At 39.8% G+C, this 22,871-nt stretch overlaps 1 pseudogene across 1 annotated transcript; it reads right to left on the reverse strand.

Moving 5' to 3' along the window:
- Nucleotides 1-583: 583 nt before the first annotated feature.
- LOC110204407 (alcohol dehydrogenase E chain-like) lies at nt 584-20,352 on the reverse strand (annotated as a pseudogene). The gene is made up of 9 exons (XR_013485042.1): nt 20,217-20,352; nt 17,398-17,499; nt 15,098-15,235; nt 12,710-12,797; nt 12,382-12,601; nt 7,314-7,574; nt 4,527-4,660; nt 4,428; nt 584-744 (listed from the first exon to the last, which is right to left on the reverse strand). The product of XR_013485042.1 is annotated as an alcohol dehydrogenase E chain-like (transcript).
- Nucleotides 20,353-22,871: the final 2,519 nt, after the last annotated feature.

The following is a 22,871-nucleotide window of genomic DNA, read 5'->3' on the forward strand; positions in this document are numbered from 1 at the left end:
CAAGCCTTCTTCTGCTGTAACAAATTTCATTTTACTTGCAATTTCTAAACAATTGTGATTTTGAGTCCTCTTTTTCCTTTAAAGAATACTAACAGGCCCTGGCTACTGAAGGGCTATGGTTGGGCTCTAACATAAGAAAATAGGCTAAGGAAGGTTTTTAGCTCTCACTTATTGCCTTTTGTAGGACTAAAATGTCCTGTCACTTAAGTTAGTTTTTGGAGCAGTTAGGTGTTAGTGGACAGAGCATGACGCCTGGAGTCAGAAAGACCTGAGTTCCAATCTATCCTCAGAAACTTACTAGTTGTGTGACCCTGGGTAAGTCACTTAACCCTGTTTACCTCAATTTTGTTATCAATCAGATGAGCCGGGGAAAGAAATGGCAAACCAGTCCAGTATCTTTGCCAAGAAAACCCCAAATGGGGTCACAAAGAGTCAGACAAGACTGAAATCACTGCCGAATGTCAAAGTTAGTTTGGTGATGTCTGCCTGAATCCCTTAGCCACCTCTTTGCTGATGGGCTATCCTTGTGGAAATAAAAGCCAAATTATGAGGCTATTACTTACCAAATTTCTCAGCAGAAAAATGGAAGGACATCCAAATCTTACCTCTTGCCTGAGCGCAGCATGTCAAATCCTTCATTGATCTTATCAAAAGTAGAAACCTGTGTTATTAATGGATCCAGTGTAAATTTCTTGGCTATAACATCAGAGACCAGCGTGGGGATATCATCTTTGCTTTTAAAACCTGAAAGATGCAAGCAGAACACCATTATTTCATTCAGATAAGCAATGTGCATGAGGATGTAAAAGTGACAGCCTGTAAAACTAGTTTTTCATTTTCATTACATAACAAAGGTGAACGGATGCTTTAAAGCTCCCTCGAGGTGATAGAACATTGTTTTGGAGAGGAAATCAGTTTCTTGTGGGGTATTTACATGCTAAAAATTGGACATGCAGAAAGCCAAGAAATGGATTCTTAGATTAAAGCCATGAAGACAACTGTAGAGTGTTTTGGCCTGAATAGCTAACACAATGTCTACTTATGAGTGGGTTGCACACAGTAGGCATCCACCTCACAGAGTGTCTTAGAGAAGAAGCTGAGGATCATAGGGCAGAGGTTTTGTTTTCCCGACTGCTGCCTATTAAAGGCAAGGCTACACAGAGAAACTTTGATCTGGAAAGTGAATGTCTGCCTAATGAGAGTATACATTTAGAACGGAATTTGGATTTTGAGTCTATAGACTACAACAGGGATAGGGAACCTATGGCCTCAAGGCTACATGTGGCCCTCTAGGTCCTCAAGTTTGGCTGTCTGACTGAATTCAGTTAGTAGCTGTGTGACCCTGGGTGAGTCACTTCACCCTGTTTGCTTCAGTTTCCTCATCTGTCAAATGAGCTGGAGAAGGAAATGGCAAAGCACTTCAATATCTTTGCCAAATGGGATCACAAAGAGTCAGAGCAGACTGAAATGACTGATCAACAACATCAAAGTTGGTTTGGAGTGAAGTTTGGATTTAGTCAGAGGCTGCACTTGAGGACCTAGATGTCTACATGTGGCCTCCAGGCTACAGGTTCCCCACTCCTTCCCTAAAAGATAGTGATTTCAGTGCCTTATCAGGAAGGGAGTATACTTAATTATGACTGGTAAGCATGTAGCTGCCTGGCATCTTGCAAATCTGACAGAAATTTAATTAAGGCAAAAAAGATGGAGGAGTGAGAAAGGCACTGCATATATTCATCAGACTGGGTATTGTAGAGAGAAGTTCCTGGAAGATTCCTCTAGCTCACTGGCCTATTGTTTGGAGGCCTTCCATATGCAAGAAAAATGTCCACTGAGACCCTTGGAAGTCCTTAGGAAACAAAATTCAGGTAAAACAGGCCTTAAATTTCTACAGAGAAACCTTCAGGTGTCAGGAAAAGGGAAAAGGAAACGCAAGCCCAGAGACAAGGAAGTAAATTTGGTCTATTATGTATCATGGAGACTAGTTACAATGAAACCCATGACTCAAAGGCTTCATAGATGCAGCCTGGCACAGAAGCTTGGTAAAGGAGTGGTGGAGGACTTCCATCACCAGACATTTGATGGTGCTCTCTCTCTCTTTGCCAACAGCCGTGCATTTTTTACCCAGGAGAAAAATTTTAATTGGCACCAGGGAGCTGTTGGTTATGATAGTGATTGCTGCCCTAATTTTCTGATGACGGTAAAGACGGTTTGCCTAGAGGGAAGGAGTTTTTAATTCTAGTTTGTTAAATATTCTTGGTGCAGCCATTTGTCTGAGTCCAAGTTTTACTGACCAAATGCTTTTATGAAGGGGATATATTCTGTGAAGTTTGGATTCAGTCATAGAGCCACACTTGAGTACCTAGAGGGCCACAGGTGGCCTCGAGTTTGCAGATTTCCCACCCCTGTTCTAAGTCTCTCTGAACAAGTAAACACTTTACTTATGGAAGTCGTTTCTCAGTTCCTTAGCCATTTTAGCATGATTTTTTTTAAAAATTGCTTAAAAGGCTCTCACCAGCCTTCACCTCTAGGCCATTCAGCCTGGCTGTAATAGGCAGCCAAGTCCTCTACATACTTTAGTCTGCAGGACGTCTCATCTTCTTTCACAGCTAAGTTTTTTTTTCTCCTTTATTCTCCATAATATTCTTGGAGAAACTGACTTGTTCCAATAGTTGACTTTTCCTTCCTTACCATTAATTTCATCCTTTAAAAGATGAAGGGTGGTCATGGATGTTACTGGGGAGGCTGAAGCTGGTGGGTCACTCGGGTTCAGTCAGGAGTTTTAAGCTACAGTATCTGCTAACCAGGTACCCAGTCTAGTACCAATATGATGAGTACCCAGGAATGGGGCACTAGATGCCTAAGGAAGGGAGAACTGGCTCAGATCCTTAACCTAGAGCAGGTTAAAGCTCTGTGCTGATGAGTATTGGGATCATACCCATGAGTGGCACTACATTTTCAGCCTGTGAGATAGAGAGGCCCAATCTCTATAACAAAATGGGAGAACCTAAAGGGGAAAATCCTTTTCTGGATCTGAATCTCACTAATGTAGAGGAACTGTCAGAGTACACATGATGGCAACATTGTGGGAAGTGTCCACTTCCTGGTATAATTTGTAGTAGAAAATGAGAAGAAAGTTGGGCATAGTTTGACATGCACCACAGATTTTTGGGAAACAGATTTCAAAGGGTCATAGGAAAAATGGCTGGATATATGGACTAAAATTTACAGGTAAGCAGCCCTAGGGAAGGGAAACTCAACATTGAATTCTGAAGACACAAAAGGAAAGAATTCCAATGAGGAGAAAAATAGTTTTCTAAAGAGATGGTGTGGATGCACAGAACTGATTAAACTCATCAACCAGCTATGAATTTTAAATAAGAGGTACAACAAGTTTCCCTGATGAAGGCCTCATTTCTGAAATATATAGGAAATTGAGCCAAATTTATAAAAATAAGAGCCATTCCCCAATGAGAGATGGTCAAAGGATATGAATAGGCAGTTTTCAGAAGAAATCAAAGGTATGAATAGTCACATGACAAAAATGCTCTTAATCACTATAGATTAGAGAAAGGCAAATTGAAAGAATCTACACTATCAGATTGGCTAACATGAGAGAAAAGGAAAATGATAAATGCTGGAGTGGATGTGGAAAAATTGGTACATAATGCATTGTTGATAGAGTTGCAGACCGGCCCTACCATTCTAGAGGACAATTTGAACAATGTCTAAGGGCTATAAAATTGTATATACCTTTTGACCTAGTGATACCACTACTAGCTCTATATCCTAAAGAGATTAAAGAAAAGCGAAAAGGACCTATGTTTACAAAATTATTTATAGCAACTCTTTTTGTGTTGGCAAAGAATTGAAACTGAAGGGGATGTCCATGAATTGGAGAATGGCTGAACAAGGTGTGGTTTATGATTTGTGATGGAATACTATTGTGCTATGAGAAATGACAGGCAGGGTGGTTTCAGAAAAACCTGTGAAGTATTATATGAACTGATGCAAAGTGAAACAAGCATACCCAGGAGAACATTGTGCACAGTAACAGTGATGTTGTAATGATCAACTGTGAAAGACTTAGCTACTAAGATCAAGACAATGTTGTCTCCCTTTTAAGAATGTGAACTTTTTTGGTTTTTTTTGTTAGGGCAGGGACCACTTTCTTTTTCCTTGTAGCACTAGCATTTAATATGGTGCCTGGCACATAAGTGTTTTAAAAGTGCTATTAGCTGACTCATTAAGGAAGTTTGAAATGTAACCTGAGAACAGTAACTGGCACACAGTAGATGTTTAAAAATGTTTGTTGAATTGACTTGAACCTCAGTGAGTCTACATAATTATGTCCACATCTCAATCACTTTGAAATGATTGACCTAGCCAGAGGTAAAAAACAAAAGAAACAAGAAAAACCCCACAACCCTAATTGTTAGCAATATTTTCAAAACCATACTCTTAGTTGTAAAAAGTCACCTGCTTGAGTTTTTACAGACATTCTCTTCTCATGACAAACTACATACCTCCAAAATAGCTCCTTTCCAGGTGCGTCCAGTCAAAAGCAGCATAGGATTGAAAGAAATGTTTTGGCCATAGGAGGGACACCCACCATGACACAAACTCCAAAAGCCTGATTGGTGGCTAGAAAGGCAGCTGTCTTGGATGAAACACACACATATATTTCATAAATAAGAGAAAAACAAAAGCTATTCTATGATTGTCACTATCCATGGTACTGTAATAAAGAGCTACAAAACAATTACCCACCTAGTTTGTAACTTGCTTCATTATATACACGCTAACCTCACAAAGAATCTCTCTGTGACAAGTCCTGCCTAATTCCTTTTCCTGAATCAGCAGCTCCTAGAAAACTTCCACAATATGGCTACCAAACACTCTGGGACAAAGAGACACACAGAGAAAATCCTTTGAAAAATGCTTGAGCTTTCACTCAGAAAGAAGGAAGAGTAGCTTGGTATTCTCTTATTAATTAGTTGAGCAAATAGTTATTTCCAAACAGGGAGATGATCTTGCCCTCCATGAACTAACTGCAATGTGTCACCAAGAAGTATAGTGGCCTGGAAGGAGCACAGAATTTGGAGTGAGGAGATCTCTGGGTTCTTATGCCAGATCAGACTTTCACTAGTATTTGACCATGGGAAGTCATCCAAATACTCTGAGATTCAGTGTCTTCACTTATAATATCAGGATATTAATAGTCTGTTATGTGATAGAGTTGTTGTAAACTTAAAATGCTATATAAATTTCAGTATTTATTCTTATTATCATCATTATTTTTAGCCACATAATTTTGTGGGCATTTAACTGAGGCAATAGTATTCATTAAATTTTTTTTCTGTGTGTTTAGTTATTCTCTCCTCTCCTCACTAGTTTTTCTGGGTTTATATCCCAGTATTGTAAAAAATTTTTCTTTAAAGAAATCAGATTTTGGTATGTCTGTCGTCTATTCTTGTGGCTTAGCAGTCAACAGATTGGCAGGAGGCTTGGAGCCCTTTATGAATTTTATGTAGACTCTGCATGTTTGAGGTTTTACAAAAATTTTTCAGATAAAGGAAGTCAAGTGAAACTGGTATATCTCCTTAACTTCAAGTGGAAAGGTTGCTTTGTAGTTGCAGTGTTTGAGATTTACTGCCTAAGGTGAGAGAGAAAGGGACCTTAATGGAAGGTCACATCCTGAGCTATCCAGTGGGTGGACAGAAGTGTGGTGAATTCTACTCACTTCCTCCAAAAAGAGACAGGGTAGAAAAGTGCCTTCCACAGTATTCTCTTCTGGACACCTTATGTAAAATCCTTTATGAATTTTAAAGTGTTTACTCTTATTACAGGAGAAAGAGGGCACTTATAATTATGATTTAAGATTACTGATGATCCAGCCCTGCTCCCAGGAGATTAAGAACTTATGGAAGAGAGAGTCATCAGGTGTTCAAGTGAATCTGTGATCTCACTGGTTTGAGTGTTTCATTCAGTGATGAAAATTTTGATCTTCACTGCGTCCACTCCCCCCACCATCTGTGTTTGTCATTTATCCTGAGGGCCACCCTTATTCATGTCCACCCACAAGTCTATAACAAGAGTTCAAGCCAATGTTCTGTAGGCTTTCCTCCATCTCTCCAGACATCCCAGTGTAGTACTTGGGTTCTCCGTAGTCATTCCATGGGCTCTCCACGATCAGCTAGTATTTTTTTCCTTCATCTATACTTCCCTGATGATATCTTTTACTTTATTTCATCTTTAGAATTCTTTAATTAGGATATGTTGCTCTCTGCCCATGCGCACTATGAGCCTCCCCATTGACTTTCTGGGAAAAGTTTTTGTTTAATTTTTCCAGAGTTTTCCATCACCCACATCCATGTAAAACCAGTAGAATATTCTTAATTAAAAAGATGAGCTTTGTTTCTGGGAGAAGTTTGTGGGTATTAAAGAAGAATACTGTGCTTTACTATTGTTAATGATATCACTAATAGTGTTTCTTAATAATAATGCGTATTTAAATTATTCCTTAATGCTATATCTTGCTGAAACAAATATCTAGATCTGTCATTGCAGCCATCTGGGGAGTTGCATGATAAATAAGCTTCTTGCACCAGTATTCATCAGTAATTGTTCTGCATTTCATAGTTTTAGAAAATTACCTGGGGTCTAAGATGTTGTTAATTGCCCAGGATCTCATATTCAGTATTTAAAGACACAATACTTGAACTAGTGTCACCTTGACTATGAGGCCAACCTCTATCCATTCTCCTTTCTTGCCCCTCTCACATTTATATAATACTTGAAGGTTTACTTAAAACATTCCTCAAAATATCTTGTGATAGGTCATACGAGTATCATCATTCCCATTGTTCAGATGAACTCACTGAGCCTCAGAGACAGAACTTTCCCATAGTGACACAGCTAGTAACCATCAGAGCTGTGATTTGAACCCAGGTTTCCTGACTTCAAGTCTAAAGCTCTTTGTACTACATTGCAAATGCAGTTTCTTTCAAGTCTTTGGGTCTGCTACACCAGCACACTTTCCAGTGCACAGTGAAGAATTATGAAGCTTAATTCTTCATGAGATTAATCTAATAATCCAACTCCCCAGCCCTGACTATCTTTGCCCTTTTCAGTTGAAGAAGAATGTCAGAAATTAAAAACATTGCTTAGACAATACCCTAGTACTGTGTATACAGTCAGCAAGCAAACTCCAAAAGATGCAGATGATTTTGTCATTTGTCCCTTGGGTTTGCACTAACACCCTAGCCTTAGCTCATGGATGGAGAAATCTGAGAGCATCATGAAATACTTACCATTGTATCCAGATGTCCAATGACTTCAAATGAAAAATCAACGCCATCCTCGGTCATTTCAACTAGCACATCTTGGATTGGTTTCTTGTAGTGCTGAGGGTTGATGCACTCAGTAGCACCTAACTCTTTGGCCTTTGCAAATTTGTCCTTGTTAATGTCCACGCCAATGATCCGGGAGGCTCCAGCTGTCTTGCAGCCAATGATCACTGATAAGCCAACGCCTCCCAGGCCAAAGACAACACAAGTAGAGCCAGGAGTGACCTGTGTGGTCAGAAAACATGAGAGCTTAGATTTACCCACCCCTGGGTAGTGTACTTATACAATCTTTGCAATTCTTAAGTCAATCTAAAATTCCCATGAATAATTTAGTAATTTTTGCTGTATAGAGAGCTAACCACAAAAGCCTTAAGGATTCAATAGGCATTCAACCTCTCTGAGCCTTGTTTTCTTCATGTGTACAACAAAGGGGTTGAATCCCATGTTCTCCAAGGTGTTTTAAAGTTCAAAAAAATTTAATCAGGAAAGAGGTGTTAGCCACTCAACTCCAGGATACTTGGCTTTAGCCATTTTATGCAGGAAGCAGAGAAGTGTAAGAGACTATGAGAAGTGACCAAAAATGTCATTGAAGGGATGTGAAAAAATTGCAATGGTGCTCCCACATTATCAACTTGTCTTATGGCTTACTTCCAGGATGTATAATTTCAATATTAGGGGGTCATTCTCCATACTGGTGCCAATTACCAGCCCCATCAAGCCTTTTTATGTTTTCTTCATGACTCTCTGGGCCTGAAAAATCCCTCAGCCTACAGCCAAGCTGATGATACACATTTCCCAGCTTAGTTGGGATGGACTTCCAAGGAGAAATAAGTGACCTAGGCAAGTCAGTGATGTTAGTGGATAGGACGCTTGACTTGGAGTGAGCAACACCTGAGTTCAAATCCTAGCTTAGATACTTACCAGTTGTGAGACCCCGAGCAAGTCACTTAATCTTTTTCAGACTCAGTGTCTTCATCTCCACAATGAGGAAAATAATAGCACTTAGTTCATAGGGTGTTGTGAGGATCTCGTTGAGATAGCATCTCTGTCTACCTATAGCTTTCTACCTATCTACCTACGTACTTATTTATCCATCTATCTGTCCATCCATCTATTGTTTATCTATCTGTCCATGTTAGTACTCTGTCCATTTTGCCATCTCTGCCTACATGCTTTACATATGGGGATACTGAGGCCCAGAGACATGAGGTGACTTGCTGAAAGCTGCATCATCAATTGATATTTGAACTTCTGATTCCAGAAGATTTTTCTCATTAGACAAGAGGCAGCTCTGAAGTGCTGCCCCTACAAATTAAAATACAATTGGGAAATATTTAAAAAAATAGATAAAAATGAGATACAATAGAATATTTCTTTGTGATTTTCTCAGTCACCAGGAGAACTTGTTTCTACTTGAATTTCACAACACACCATTAAACCAATCAGCTTGAGATCTTTTTGACTTATTTATATTTTTGTTTCACTTATATCAACCATTAGTAAATGGTTGATATAAAATATTGAAATTTTATCAATTTTATAATTGGCATTTGTCTGCCTTGAAATGTGATGACCTTGTTCTTGATTCTGTGTTATGCAACAAGTCCTTGCCCATGCTTCTATTGCACAAGGAGGCACACTAAAGCTGTTGATGATTAGCCATGTCCTTGGGTTGCTCATTTGCGAGTGAAAACATGAGAACAAAATGCTGGTTATAGGATCATAGTCATATGTTATTAACTTTTTTATTACCCCCCCAATTTGAGTTCTACACAGTCAGTTCAAAAGCAGTAGCACTGTATCTATGTTCTATCAAGACCACTGAGGAAAAGATAATACTTGTGAATATGACTTAGAATCACAGAGGTTCAAATATTATAAGCAGGGATGTGCTGGGAAATGGTAAGCAACTGACTTTCTGGGAAAGGGAAGGACACAGGACATGCTTGTAAAGTTTAATTTGCCTTCTGAATATTTTCCCTTTACTTTCTTAAGTCTAGAAGCCAATGAAACAGTAAATGAGGTACTGACGTTTAAGTCAATTTTTGAGGTCTAAATGTTCATACTGAAAATTTTAAGCTGGCTTCAGTGTACCCCTAGTTATAATCCATGATGATGTAAACCAAGAATATTGTTCTCAGGTTGTATGACCAGTTTAATCATTAGGTAACTTCCACTGTCCGTTTCTCAAATTCTCACCCAAGAAAGATACCATAGTGGTTCCTCTCCTCTTCCCTCACTCCATTCTGGTACTTGACTCTCACTACTTCCCACCTTATTCCACCGATGAAATGGATTGAATGCTGAACTTGAAGTCAGGAAGACCTGAGTCCACAGATGTGCCTCCCCTGGTGTTATGACTAGAACCTGATATACAGCTGGTACGTTGATATAGACAGAGCTACCTAAATGGGCAACTTCTGTAAGCTCTTTTTATATCAAAGAATCACTATCCAGCAGATGGTACCCCTCTGATGCAGAAGATGAAGAAAAATCAAGAAGCCTCTTGATGAGGCTGAAAGAGGAGGGCATAAAAGCTGTCTTGGAGCTTAACATTAAAAAACCAAAAAACTAAGACTTTGGCATCTGGTTCCATCACTTCCTGGCAAATAGAGGGAGAAGAAGTGGATATAGTGTCAGATTTTATCTTTTGGGTCTCAAAGATCATTGCAGATGGTGACTGCAGCCTTGAAATTTAAAAAGAAATGCTTGCTCCTTGGAAGGCTCTTATGGAAAATCTGGATAGCATACTAAAAAGGAGAGACATCACCTTGCCAACAAACGTCCAGATAGTTAAAGCTATGGCTTTCCCAGTAGTTATGTATGGCTGTGAGTGAGACTAAAAGGAAAGCTGAGAGCTTCAGAATTGATGCTTTCAAATTGTGGTGCTAGAGAAGAGTTTTGGTAGAGCCTTGGACAGCAAGGAGGTCAAATCAGTGAATACTTCAAGAAATACTTAAATACTTAAAGAGATTAATTCAGATTGTTTTCTGGAAGCTGAAATACTGAAGCTGTAGTTTAAATACTTTGGCCTCTTAATGAGAAGATGGGACTCATCAGAAAAGACCCTGACTTTGGGAAAGATTGAAGGAAAAAGAAAGGGGACAGCAGAGGATGAGATGGATAGATTGTGTGATGGAAACAAGGAACATGACCTTTGATCGACTTTGGGAGATAGTGGAGGAGAGAAGTGCCTGGTGGTGCATGGGGTCAAAAGAGTCGGACATGACGGAACGACTAAATAACAACAGTAGATGAGTGGGGGAAGAGAGAAATTTGGTGGAAACCATGGGTGATGATAAAGAGGTCACAGGCAAGAGAGTGGGACAGGGGACTGTAGAGCATTATGGATCATTTCACCTATAGGCCAATGGGAAAGGACGTAACTAGATCTATAATGAATCATGTGGGCTGGTGGGGAGGAGAGCCTTAGACTGTGGTCTGTATTGGTCTCCTTCAGGGTCTTCAATCTTTAAAGGCGATATCTAACATTGGATGAGATCTGATTGAGGTGCTCTGACTCCAGACTCATTGTTCCTATTGCCCTGTTCCAATTTCTTCTACTGGGTCTTCAACCTTGGCCAACACCTATGTGGTAAAAACAACCAGTCCCAGGTGGCACCAGGAAGGCGATCCTGCATTTTGTGGAGACTTTTGTCTTTGTGTTTATTTATTTTGTGTCCCAGGTACTTCGTGGAAGAACCAGCAACACTAGGTACTTTCCTGTGCCTGACTAAAGTAACAGCAGCGGGGGGGGGGGGGGGGGGCGGGAAGTGGGGGGGAAGTGGGGTGGGAGTGGGGGGGAGGAGGTGGGGTGGGGGGGTGGGAAGCAGCAGGAGCAGCAGCTGCGGGAGCTAACTTCAGCCACCGGTGGATCTGTTATTCAGCTCCAGAGGCTCTTGCTGGGTGGGTCTGCAGTGCCTTCCAAACTCTGGATGTCTGCGTGATAGTGCAGAGCACAGTCTGGCTCTAACCATAGTCTGCTGTGGGCTACAGTGAACCTTGTGCCGGAACACTAATCCCTTCACCATCCATCTCATCCATGCCTCAGATGGTAGAACTCTGACCTGGATAATGGGGTGCTGGGATTAGGTGGTGAATTGTCACATGGGGAAAGTAATTTTGATCTGTAGAACCCCAGCCCTCATGAGATGCAACTATGCTAAAACTAACAGATTCAAAAATTGCACATCTATCCTTTTCAGACTCTTGGTGGAATACAGCCGAGTTTTGAGTTGGAATTATTGGAATCGAATTAGGGTTAATTTTCCTGCTTCTGCTATTCTGAGTCTTCACTTCTTATTTTCCTGTTCTGTTCTTTTTCTGAAATCTCCTGCAATTCAAACTGGTGTGAGAAGTTGGGGATGAAAATTGCACTCCAGAAATTAAGATTTTGGAGAAAGAAAGGGAGTGGAGTGGGCAGGGTGGAGGAAAGTGCTTTGGAAGTCGGGTACATAGGAATCTACACAATCTGGTGATGGCCAGATGCCTAGGAAATGTAGGTTATGAGAGTTCAGTGGTTGAGAGAGCTTGCCTTCCACCCCCTACCCCAGGATCTCAAGCACCAGAATGCTATGGATCTTGAACTATTGCGTAAAACAGCGGCCTGTGGGTTGCCCAGAGAGACCACACTGAGCCTGTCCCTGCTAGTAGACGTTCTCATTTTCACCTTGGAAGGAACAGTAAAGTTTGTTAAAGCTCTGCCTTTGGCAGGATGAAGCTTGTTATCTGGACTCCATTGCTCTACAATCACCTAGTCCAATTCTTACTTTTTTTTCGTAATAGATAAACTTAGGCCCAAAGAATGACTTACCTAAACTTACATAATTTACATAATTTAAGTATCAGAGCCAGGATTGAAACTTTTGGTCTCAGTTGCCAAATTCAGGGTCTTTGCACTAGTCTACCATGTTCCCTTATAAGAAAATATTTCCTTTCTAGCTACTAGCCCAAGTATGTATTCTTTGGTCATGCACCTTGTACCTTGAGGTCTGCTCTATTGAGTGAATTAGATGGAAGCTCTCTCTCTTACCTTGGCAACTTTTACTGCAGAGCCATAACCAGTGGAAAATCCACAGCCAATCAGGCAGACTTTTTCCAGAGGAGCAGATGAATCAATCTTTACAACGGAGATTTCATCTACCACTGTGTACTCACTGAAGGAGCTGACGCCAAGGAAATGATGAATTGGCTTCCCTCGGCAGGTAAATCTGGTGGTACCATCTTGCAAAGTGCCTTTAGTGGCACTTATGCTAATGAAGGAAACACACACACACACACACAGATACACACCATGAGACATAGGCATCAACACAAATACAATTCCAGTGCTACCCCAAGGGAAAATAGTAGAAACCTACTCATTTTCAGTGCAAAGGTTGCCATTCGGGTGCTTACAAACTTTGCATTTCCTGCACTGTGGAGTAAAGAGTGGGATGACTTTGTCACCTATGGGGAGAAGAGAAATTATTGTTAAAAGTCTAGAATTACAAGATTTTAAATTTGATGTTCATCTTGTCCAAGCCCCATCTTATAGAAGAGCAAAGTGGGTCCCAGTGTTAGGAAACAAAATTATGTCACACTTTTTTTTTTGTTTTTGGTGAGGCAGTTGGTGTTAAGTGATTTGCTCAGGGTCACACAGGTAGTTAAATGTCATGTGTCTGAGGCTGGATTTGAACTGAGGCCCTCCTGACCCCAATGCCAGAGCTTTATCAGCTGTGCCACCTAGCTGCCTCTATATTACACTTTTTGAGGCATGTAAGTTCTGCACCCATTATCTCATTTGATACAACAACCCTATAAAGTATGCTCCCATTTTGGGGAGATGGGGAAATTGAGACTTAGTGTGGCAGAGTGATTTATTTGAAGTTCGTAGCTAGAAAGTTGCAAAAATATGATTTAAACCCAAGTCTTCTGATATCTATCTAGAACTCTTTCTACTGCCTCCCCATATACATAAACAAAGAAAGAATCTCTAGGCAGTAGCACACTACCTTTGACATGAAACATTTCCACATCTCCCAAGCTGCTAGTATCTCTCTGCTTCTGTGTATTTTTGTATATGTTGTGTTCCATGGTAGAATATAAGCCCCTTGGGGACAGGGATTATTTTGCTTTTGTCCTTGTATCCTCACACCTTAATATAGTACCAGGTACATAATAGTTGCTTAATAAATGTTTTTAGATTGATCAGAGGCATACCATGGAAAAGGCACTGGCTCTGGGGTCAGAGGTTCAAATTCTTCCTCAGATATTGCCTATTTGTGTGTCCTTGGACACATTGCTTAACTTCCCTGGTCCTCAGTTTTCTTATCAGTAGAGTTCATTGGCTTAAAAGGATTCTGAGGCCCCATCCAGCTCTGTGTCTCTGATCCTGGGATTGACTGACTGATTGCATTGTCTGCAAGGTAAGACTCATGGGAAATGAATAGTGACTGGTCATTATCATATTAGTCTCTGTGACTGTTCTGTCATGGGCAATTGGTCCAGCAGAGAAGTACAAAAGTTCAAAATTCCTCCTGTGAATTTCAGCACATGGGTCTTAGGATGGATAGGCCTCTATAATTCTGCCAGGTGTTAGACAAATGTGGTATGTCATGTTGGTTTGGGGCACATGGGAAATGAAAAGTTTTCGGTGCAAGAAAAAGCAAAATGTCTTAGTTTTTCTCGCTGTGTTAATGCTTAGTTGTAATATTATGTCAATACTACGTTTTGTTGGATATCCTTACTCCTTTCTCTCTCTTTCTCTTTGTTATTTATTTATTTTTTTGGTAAGGCAATCAGGGTTAAGTGACTTGCCCAGGGTCATACTGCTAGTAAGTGTCAGGGGCCGGATTTGAACTCAGGTCCTCCTGACTCTAGGACTGGTGTTCTATCCACTGTGCCACCTAGCTGCCCCCCTTACTTCTTTCTCAAGGGAATATTTTTTAAATGCTTGCTTTATATATATTCATTTGCACGTTGTCTCCTCCACTAGTTGTAAGCTCCTTCAGGGCAGAAACTGCATTTTGCCTCTTTTTCTATCCCCAACACTCAGCACAGTGCCTGCCACATAGTAGCCACTTAATATTTATTGAATTGAATTAATAACTAACATTCATATAGCACTTCAAGTGCTTTACATGGATTACCTTATTGGATTCTCACAACAGTCCTGTGCTATAGGTGCTATTATTATCTCTGTTTTACAGATTAGGAAACTGAGTCAGAGATAGTAGCTAAGTGACCTGCCCAAGATCAGACAGCCAGTAAATGTCCGAGGCAAAATTTGAACTCAGGTCATCCAGACTCCAGACCAAAGAAAAATCGAACATTTTAGAATGTAAGAATTTGAAACGTAGTTAAAATGAGTATTAAGGATTTTTCTGTAGAGCTTCTTTATCTCTCTTTTTTTTCTCTATTCTCCACTACCAAGGACAGTGACTGATAATTTAATTGAAATGTGAATAAGCAGATATATTGCAACTGGCGGTGGCCATAAATGGAGCTTGCAGTTACTTTTAGCTTTCATGTTCAAAGAACTTCAACCATGTCCATCCACATTCAGTCATTTCTTTCTCATTCAGAGCATATGCTTGTGGTTGGGGATGATGCAGCCCTCACTGTAAAGCTGGAAGCTGCCTGACTACCTTGACTGTCTTCCATTTGGAATTTTTGTCCATCAACAACATTATCTTCACTAGCTTGAACTGAAAGTAAGAACCAAAAAAAAAAAACACTTTAATGTTCCACTGCTGTTTGTGTTTTACCTGGTTTTACGGAAGTCACCTCATCTCCAATGCTTTCCACAATCCCTGCAGCCTCATGCCCAGGATTACTGGGAGGGGGTAATACCATGACCCACTTATCATATGGTCATCAGAGCGACAGATTCCTGTTGCCACAATCTGCAAGAGAAGAAGAGGATGATGACACCTTTGAGAGTTTACAGGAACTCCTTGGGACCTATGCATGTCATTCCCACACCTCTTGAGTACTTGTTACTATATACAGTAACAGAACAACTTTGAGTGACTAAGTCATTTTGACTATTACAAATATCCAAATTAAGTACAAGGGACATATAAAGGAAGACACTATTTGGATCCAGAGAAAGAACTGATAAATAGAAGTATGCATAGAATAATTTTACATATACATATATACACACATATATATTTGTGTCCAATGGTAGCCATCTCTAGGGTGGGGAGGGGATGGAAGACAAATTTACATGATAACTTTATTATATATTCAAAAGCAATATCAAAGTGTGTATTATATATTCAAAAGGAATAGCAAATTGTACACAATAGATTTGCAGTTTCTTGTGCAATCATCTTTTTTAAAAATTCCACTGTTATGGAAGTGCTTCTTTTTTTTTTCACAAATTAAAAATACAATAGGCAGGTAAAAAAAGAAAATGATGATAACAGATTATGGTGACGATGTGGTATTATCCTTGTCATCATTGCCAGTTATCATCATGACTGAGTGATGCTTTGGAAGGATATACTATATTCAGAATCAAAGGACCTGTGTTCAAAACTTGACTCTGCTCCTTGGACAAGTCCTTTTACTTTTGCCATTGTAATTTCCTCAGCTATAAAATGTCTAGGTTGGACCAGATGCCCCTGAAGCTCCCTTCCATCTTGAAATGTAGAATCCCATGATCATTATTATCACTAGAAACTCTAGGGGTATACTCTACCCTCAGACAAATAACTATGACATCAGCTGGGAATAAGAATGAGTAGAGATGCAGACAAAGTATCAATGAAAATGTGATAAGAGCTTTCAGTGGGAGAGATTCAAAAAGGATTCATGGTGTCAGGGGCATCTCAGCTTGGCCAGGAAGGAAAAGTCCTTCAATGGGGCAAGTTCAAAGTTCAAAAAGGAGTGCTTTCCAGTAACACACAGTCTACAGAGGCAGGAAAGTGGGGGAGGAGATCATGGAACCACCAGCTGCGCCATGTGCCTAGAATGGAGACATCAAGAAGGTAAGGACTGGGAAATAAATCTGGAAAAGTAGGGTGAGGCCGACTCTAGAAGGCTTTACCTGATAGTGTATTGAGCCTGTATGCATTCAATAGGCAAGAGGAAACCACTGTAATTTTTTAAACAAATCATGTCATGGCCAGATTGGAACTTTAGGTATATATATTCTTTTTTTTTTTGGGGGGAGAATTTTTTAAAATTAAATTAATACTTAATTTTTTCAATTACTTGTAAAACAATTTTTGACATGTATTAAATTTTTTTTTGAGTTTCATACTGTCTCCCTCTATACCCCTCTGCCCATTGAGAAGCAAACACTTGTGTATAGGTTACACATGTGCAGTCATGCAAAATATATTTACATGTTAAGGAATATTTATTTTTGCATTAACTCTGTGAGGGAGACAGTGAATGCATTCTTTACTTCACCTCACAGATGATGACATCAGTACTCTAAGAAGTGACTGGTAAAAATTCTCATAGCTTGTAAGTGACTTCAGTCCAGTTCTTCTGACTTGTTGGCTACTGTCTGTTTTGCCCTACAGTAGGCAGTATGGTAGAATGGAAAGATCATTGGCTCTGAAATCAGAAGACCTGGGTTCAAATCTTGCTTCTGATGCTTGCTTTACTTTCCCTGTTACTTTGGGCAAATTATCCAACCTTTCTGGGCCTCAATTTCCTCTTCTGGATATTCTAGATGGCCTCTGAGGCCATTTCCAGCTTTTGACCTATAGCTTATATATCAATAGCTTCTTTTGTAGTAGCACAGAGATTCTCACCAGGCTGTTTTTGGGATGGTGGGTGTGGGAGGAAGGACTCCTGATCAGTTTTCCCACCCCATGTAAGTGCAAAGAATATATAGCTTATCTCTGGGCATTGTTCAACCCCCAGACTTATTCACTATCCATTTCCTTCCCTGAGGTCCAGAGGTATAATGTTTCAGAATTTGCAAATGATCTGTGTTCTTTCCCAGAAAAAAAAAATCAAATTTACTGTTAGAACTGCAGCCAATGTTGAACATAGTATCATTCTATAACTTGAGGGTTTCTTTCTTTTCTTTTTTCTTTTTTACCTTAATTCGAACTTCATTGGCCTTGGGTGGGGCAACTTCTACTTCCTCAATGGACAAGGGTTTGTTGAGCTCCCAAAGAACAGCAGCTTTGCATTTAATGGCCTGGAAATGAAACAGAAATGAGGTGAGTGGCTAGTGATCCCCTCTGCTAAATAGTATTATCAACTTCATACACCTGAGAGGCAGTTTGAGTTTGAGATGTCCATGAGACGTAGATGTGAGAAATATCCAGCAAAGGGATGGACATTTGGTGCTGGAATTCAAGAAGGATATGTGAGCAAGATATGTAGATTTGGGAGTCCTGGCTGCATGCTTGATCACCAAATCCTGGGCAGCCAGGGATGTGCTGCAGCCAGCTCACACTTGCTGATAAATTTTTAGTGTGAGTATTTATACCTCAGAGATCAGCAAAGCTAGTAATAAGGGCTTGCTTTAGTATTTTCTTGATTATCTAGACTAAGAAAATGTTAATAATATAGATTAAGTTAGAAAGTATGGCATGATTTTTGCAGAGTTCAGAAACCCAGTTGTTAAACATTTAGTAGTACAATCTTGACAGGAGCTGATGAGATCTCTCTCTCTCTGTCTCTCTCTCTGTCTCTCTGTCTCTCTCTCTCTCTCTCTCTCTCTCTCTCTCTCTCACACACACACACACACACACACACACACACACACAGAGACTGTTATTAACGTTTTTTGTGGATCATTATACAAAGGGTTATGGGTAGACAAATATTTCTACCCTGAGGTACTATAGTAAATTGTCTCTCCCACTAGAAAGTTAGTTGTCTCTAGGAAAAAGGATAGTGAAGTCAATACATTTATTAAAGTGCCCACCATGTACTGTGTTAAGCACTAAGAATACAGCATCTTTTGATATTCCAGAGAAGCTAATGGATCCCTTTTGAGAATGATTTTAAATGCATAAAATGAAATACATAGAATTACAAAGAAAACCAATTATATTGACGTATAGTTATCAAAATATTTTTAAAAAAAAACCTCAGAGAGTGAAGGTGAAGAACCTGAGAGAGAAAAAAATAGAGGGAGAGGAGAGAGAAAGGAGGAAAAAGAAAGAACCTTGGGATAAACACACACATAGAAGATCGACTTGGATAGATGACTCCTTGATCCAATCCTGCCCCGGATATATCTGGAGTATATCTCTAGACAACTATGGCTGATTTTGTAATTCTCAGGTCAGGAAAGTCTTTGATCAAGATATTAATTTTACATTAGACAGTAATCTTGGAGGGCCTCTTGTGTGTGTATTTACATTAACTTTAAAGTTTTAGCAAAACAAAATCAGATGATTTCATTGGAGGCATTGCAGTATAATAATCTCTAAATTATGACTCTAATACTTAGCACGAAGTCAGTGGTAATCTAAAGTAGCAGAAATTTCAGTATTGAGTCTTCCAATGTTAATCAAGCCAAGTCATGTAACATTTACAAAGCCTCAGTGTTCTCATGTGTAAAATGGGCATAGCAATAACTAGAACCTTCTTCAAAGGTTTGTTGTAAAGATCACAAGATGAAGATGTAAAGGGCTTCTATCAAAATGCCATTACTATTATTAAATCATTCCTATAATTACAATTATCAAATTGCTATTTGCTATTACTATTATTAAATCATTACAATTATTAACAAATTACTCTTTACTATTAATAATATTAAATTAGTATTTACTATTATTATTGTCATTACTGTTATGAAAATACTATTTACATTATTGTTATTAAATCATTCCTATTATTAAATGACTTTATTAATTACTAAATAATTACAATTATTACTATTACTGTTTACTACTGTTATCAAATCATCCTATTATTTAATTACTATTTATTATTACTAAATTATTACTATTACTATGTACTATTCTTCTGAAATCCTTACTATTCTTACTAATACTGTTATTAAATTGTTAATTACTACTATTATTATGAAATCATTCCTTTTATTAAATTACTAATTACTATTACTATTACTAAATCATTATTATTACTGCTTACTATTATTACTATTAAACCATTACTGTTATTTAATCTTTAAATGCACTCATGTTCACACATAAAATGCTTTCTCTATATCTATCCTCCACTAAAGTCTTAGGCTGATATTTCATACTGCTGTGAACATGTCCGTGGATGTTGGGGAGCAATGTGAAAAGAAAATAGGTTCTGTCCTTTTCCATCCTCTTTCTTCCTCTTCTTTCCCTTGTCTTCCTCTCCTTCTCTCCTACCAGAACTAGTGCTCAGGTATAAACACATTTAATCAGTATTTGTGGGCCGATGATGAGGGTCTAGACACTCCAATTTCCACTGCTTTATGGTCTTAATGATTTGATGCTAGGTGTTAGAACAGTAAGCCATATATAATGCAGTCCTCCCAGTTCCACTAATGAAATAATGTCTCTGATTCCAATCCCTTGTTTTCTTTAAGACACGAACACAGTGATAGAGGAGATAAGATGAATTATGTTCTTCTAATGTAAAGTAAGCTTCTTCATGAAAAGACTTCACTGAGTTCAGACTTAATCCCATCTGGTTTGGAGTTAGCTCCTTACATCCCTGTGCCTTTCTTTTAGACATTGAAGGAGACAGATGTGAATGACTAGATACACAGGCCAGACATAATTGGAAAAAAAATACTAGTGGTACTTCAGAATTTTCTCTCAGGAAAGAAATCATACTTTGCTGATAATTATGTTAAAGAGTATCTTATTCATAGATTCAAACAATAACAGTGTATCTACCTCTTTAGGAATTATACTTAATAAGGTATTAGTAATGGTAAGTAAAGTTTCTGCTTACTTTTCCTGCTGTGGCCATTCTGTGGTCACGGTTTTCCCTTTGCTGTGCAGGTCAAAGGACTGTGCCTGAATTTCTTCTGACTCCCTAGCTGCCTCGTTGAGCAAAGCAGAAAGATCACAGGAAGCTTTGTCTCTACTGTGGATTAATATACTGTCTCAAACACATGACTTTGGGCCTTGAACCTCCTCCAAACGGCTGATCTTTCATTCTCCTACCTATGAGGCAATGAAATGCACTAAGACAATATTTGTTTGTGTGTCATGATTGTATTAAAAAAATCTCTGTAAATAATGCTTTTGTTGCTTTGCCTTTATTTTCCTTCCCCAGCCTTATTTGGCATCTAGATAAGATTAAGGGGAAAATGACAGTTAACTTGAAATATTTCAAGGGTCATCATGGCTGAGAGAACAAATTGTGATATTTGGCTCCACAGGAAAATGAGGATTAAGGGAACATAACTTTAGAACTGTATGTGACTGAAGAGGTCTCTCCAGAACCACCATTTTACGGACGAAGTCCAGATGAAGGAAGGAAAGAAGGAAGGAGGGGATGAAGGGAGAATGGAAGCAAGGAAGGGAAAAAGGAAAAAAAAAGAAAGGAAAAGGAGGAAAGAAAGGGATGGAGGAAACAAGAAAGAAAGGAAGGAAGGAAGAATGGAAGGGATTGAAGGAAGGAAGAAAGGGGGGAGGAAGGAAGGAAGGAAGAAAGGAAGAGAGGAGGGAAAAAAGCATTTGTCAAGCACCTACTTTGTGACAAGTACTATGATAAGTGCTTTACAACTATGTCCTTTGGTCCTTTAAACCACCCTGAGAGGGAGTGCTATAATTCCCCACATTTCAGAGTTGCAGAGACAGAGACTTGCCTGGGCCACCTAGCTAGGAAGTATCTGAGGCTGGACTTGACTTAAGGTCTTCCTGACTCCAGCTCAGTGCTCTATCCACCCTGCCTGGCATAAGAGGAAGTAAATGGGATTAAAACGATTAGGACAGCTCTGTGACACAGTAGATAGTGTGCCAGGCCTAAAATCAATAAGATTCATCTTCTTGAGTTTGAATTTAGCCTTAGACACTTAGTAGCTGTGTGACCCTGGGCAAGTCACTTCACCCTGCTTGTCTCCATTTCCTCATCTACAAAATGAGCTGAAGTGGGAAACAGCAAACCATGCCAGTATTTTTGCTAAGGAAACCTCAAATGGGTTCACGAAAAGTCTCACATGACTGAGCAATAAAAATTAGAGCTATCCCCCCCACAAACAAAACAAAACAACAAAATGAATGAAGCCAAAGAGAGGAAATTCTACATAGGAAGCAGTATGTTCTGTCTCAGACTTTCTTTTCCCTTCCTGAGGAAGCATTCACCATCCTCAGGTCTTCTGGGCATTTCCACTTGCCTGCTTAGTGCCTTCTTTGCAACTCCAAAGTAATAGACTTCACACTTGTCTGGCACTATATTGTTTACAAGGTGTTATCACACATTATTATATTCTGTCCTTAACAACAGCCCTGGGAGAGAGGCAGGGGTGATGCTGGGCCTGCCTGCATGACATTGTTACTGTGGAACTGACCCTCAATCAATCACAAGTAATTAAGTGCCCATACTGGGCCAGATGCTCTATTAGGTTCCAGGAGATTTGTCTTGAGAAAAGTGAGACTGTCATTCTCTATGGAATACCATTCTAAAGAAGACCTTATCTATATATCCTCATATATATGCATGTGCAACCTCCCACCTGGGGCCATTTACCAAATTTCCAGTCTTGTTAGTTAGGGGGCAGCTAGATGGTACAGTGGATAGTGTGCTGGGCCTGGTATTAGGAAGACGTGAGTTCAAGTCTGTCCTCAGACACTTATCAGTTGTGTGACCCTGGGCAAGTCACTTTGCCCTGTTTGCTTCAGTTTCTTCATCTGTAAAAGGAGCTGTAAATGGAAACAGCAAACCACTCTAGCATGTTTGTCAAGAAAACCCTAAATTGGGGGGTGTGGAGCCAAGAGAGCAGAATAAAAGCAGTGAGTTTCTTGAACTCTCCCCCAAACCCCTCCAAATACCTGTGAAAATGACTCTAAACAATTCTAGAGCAGCAGAACCCAGAAAAAGATGGAGTGAAACAAATTTCCAGCCCAAGACACCCTGGATGGTTGATAGGAAAAGTCTATCATGCCAGTCTGGGCGAGGAGTAGAGTTCAATGTGAACATACAGGCAGAGACCAGAACTCAGAAAACCTGGGGAGGCCCCAGGGGACTGAATCATGGGCAGCTGTGGTGGTTTCCATACTTCTCAACCCACAAATGCCAAAGACAATTTAGAAGGTCAGTAGGAAAGTTCTGTGACTGTAGTGAGAGAAAGCATGTTCGCAGCCCCATTCCCAGCATAACCCCAGGGCTCTGGCTGCTTCTGGAGCTCTCAGCCCACAGATGGAGGGGGGTTAGCAGTTGATCAGAGGGATTGCAGGGATCTCTTTGCTGGGGGAGGCAGGATGATGTCCCTTGCTTTGCCCATGCTTTGATCTGGGTAGCAGTCATGGAGGTGATCCTGGGTGAGAGAGAAGTGCTGGCCAGGTAAAGCTTATGGCATGGTACAGAGAGAATCCTCCTCACACAGTTTTCAAGGCAGAAAAGAGTGCTTATGGTCACTCCTGGACTAGAGCAGGCCAGGAA

The sequence above is a fragment of the Phascolarctos cinereus genome, unplaced genomic scaffold (genome assembly GCF_003287225.1).
Source record: "Phascolarctos cinereus isolate Bilbo 61053 unplaced genomic scaffold, phaCin_HiC Scaffold_351;HRSCAF=956, whole genome shotgun sequence".
NCBI lineage: Eukaryota > Metazoa > Chordata > Mammalia > Diprotodontia > Phascolarctidae > Phascolarctos > Phascolarctos cinereus.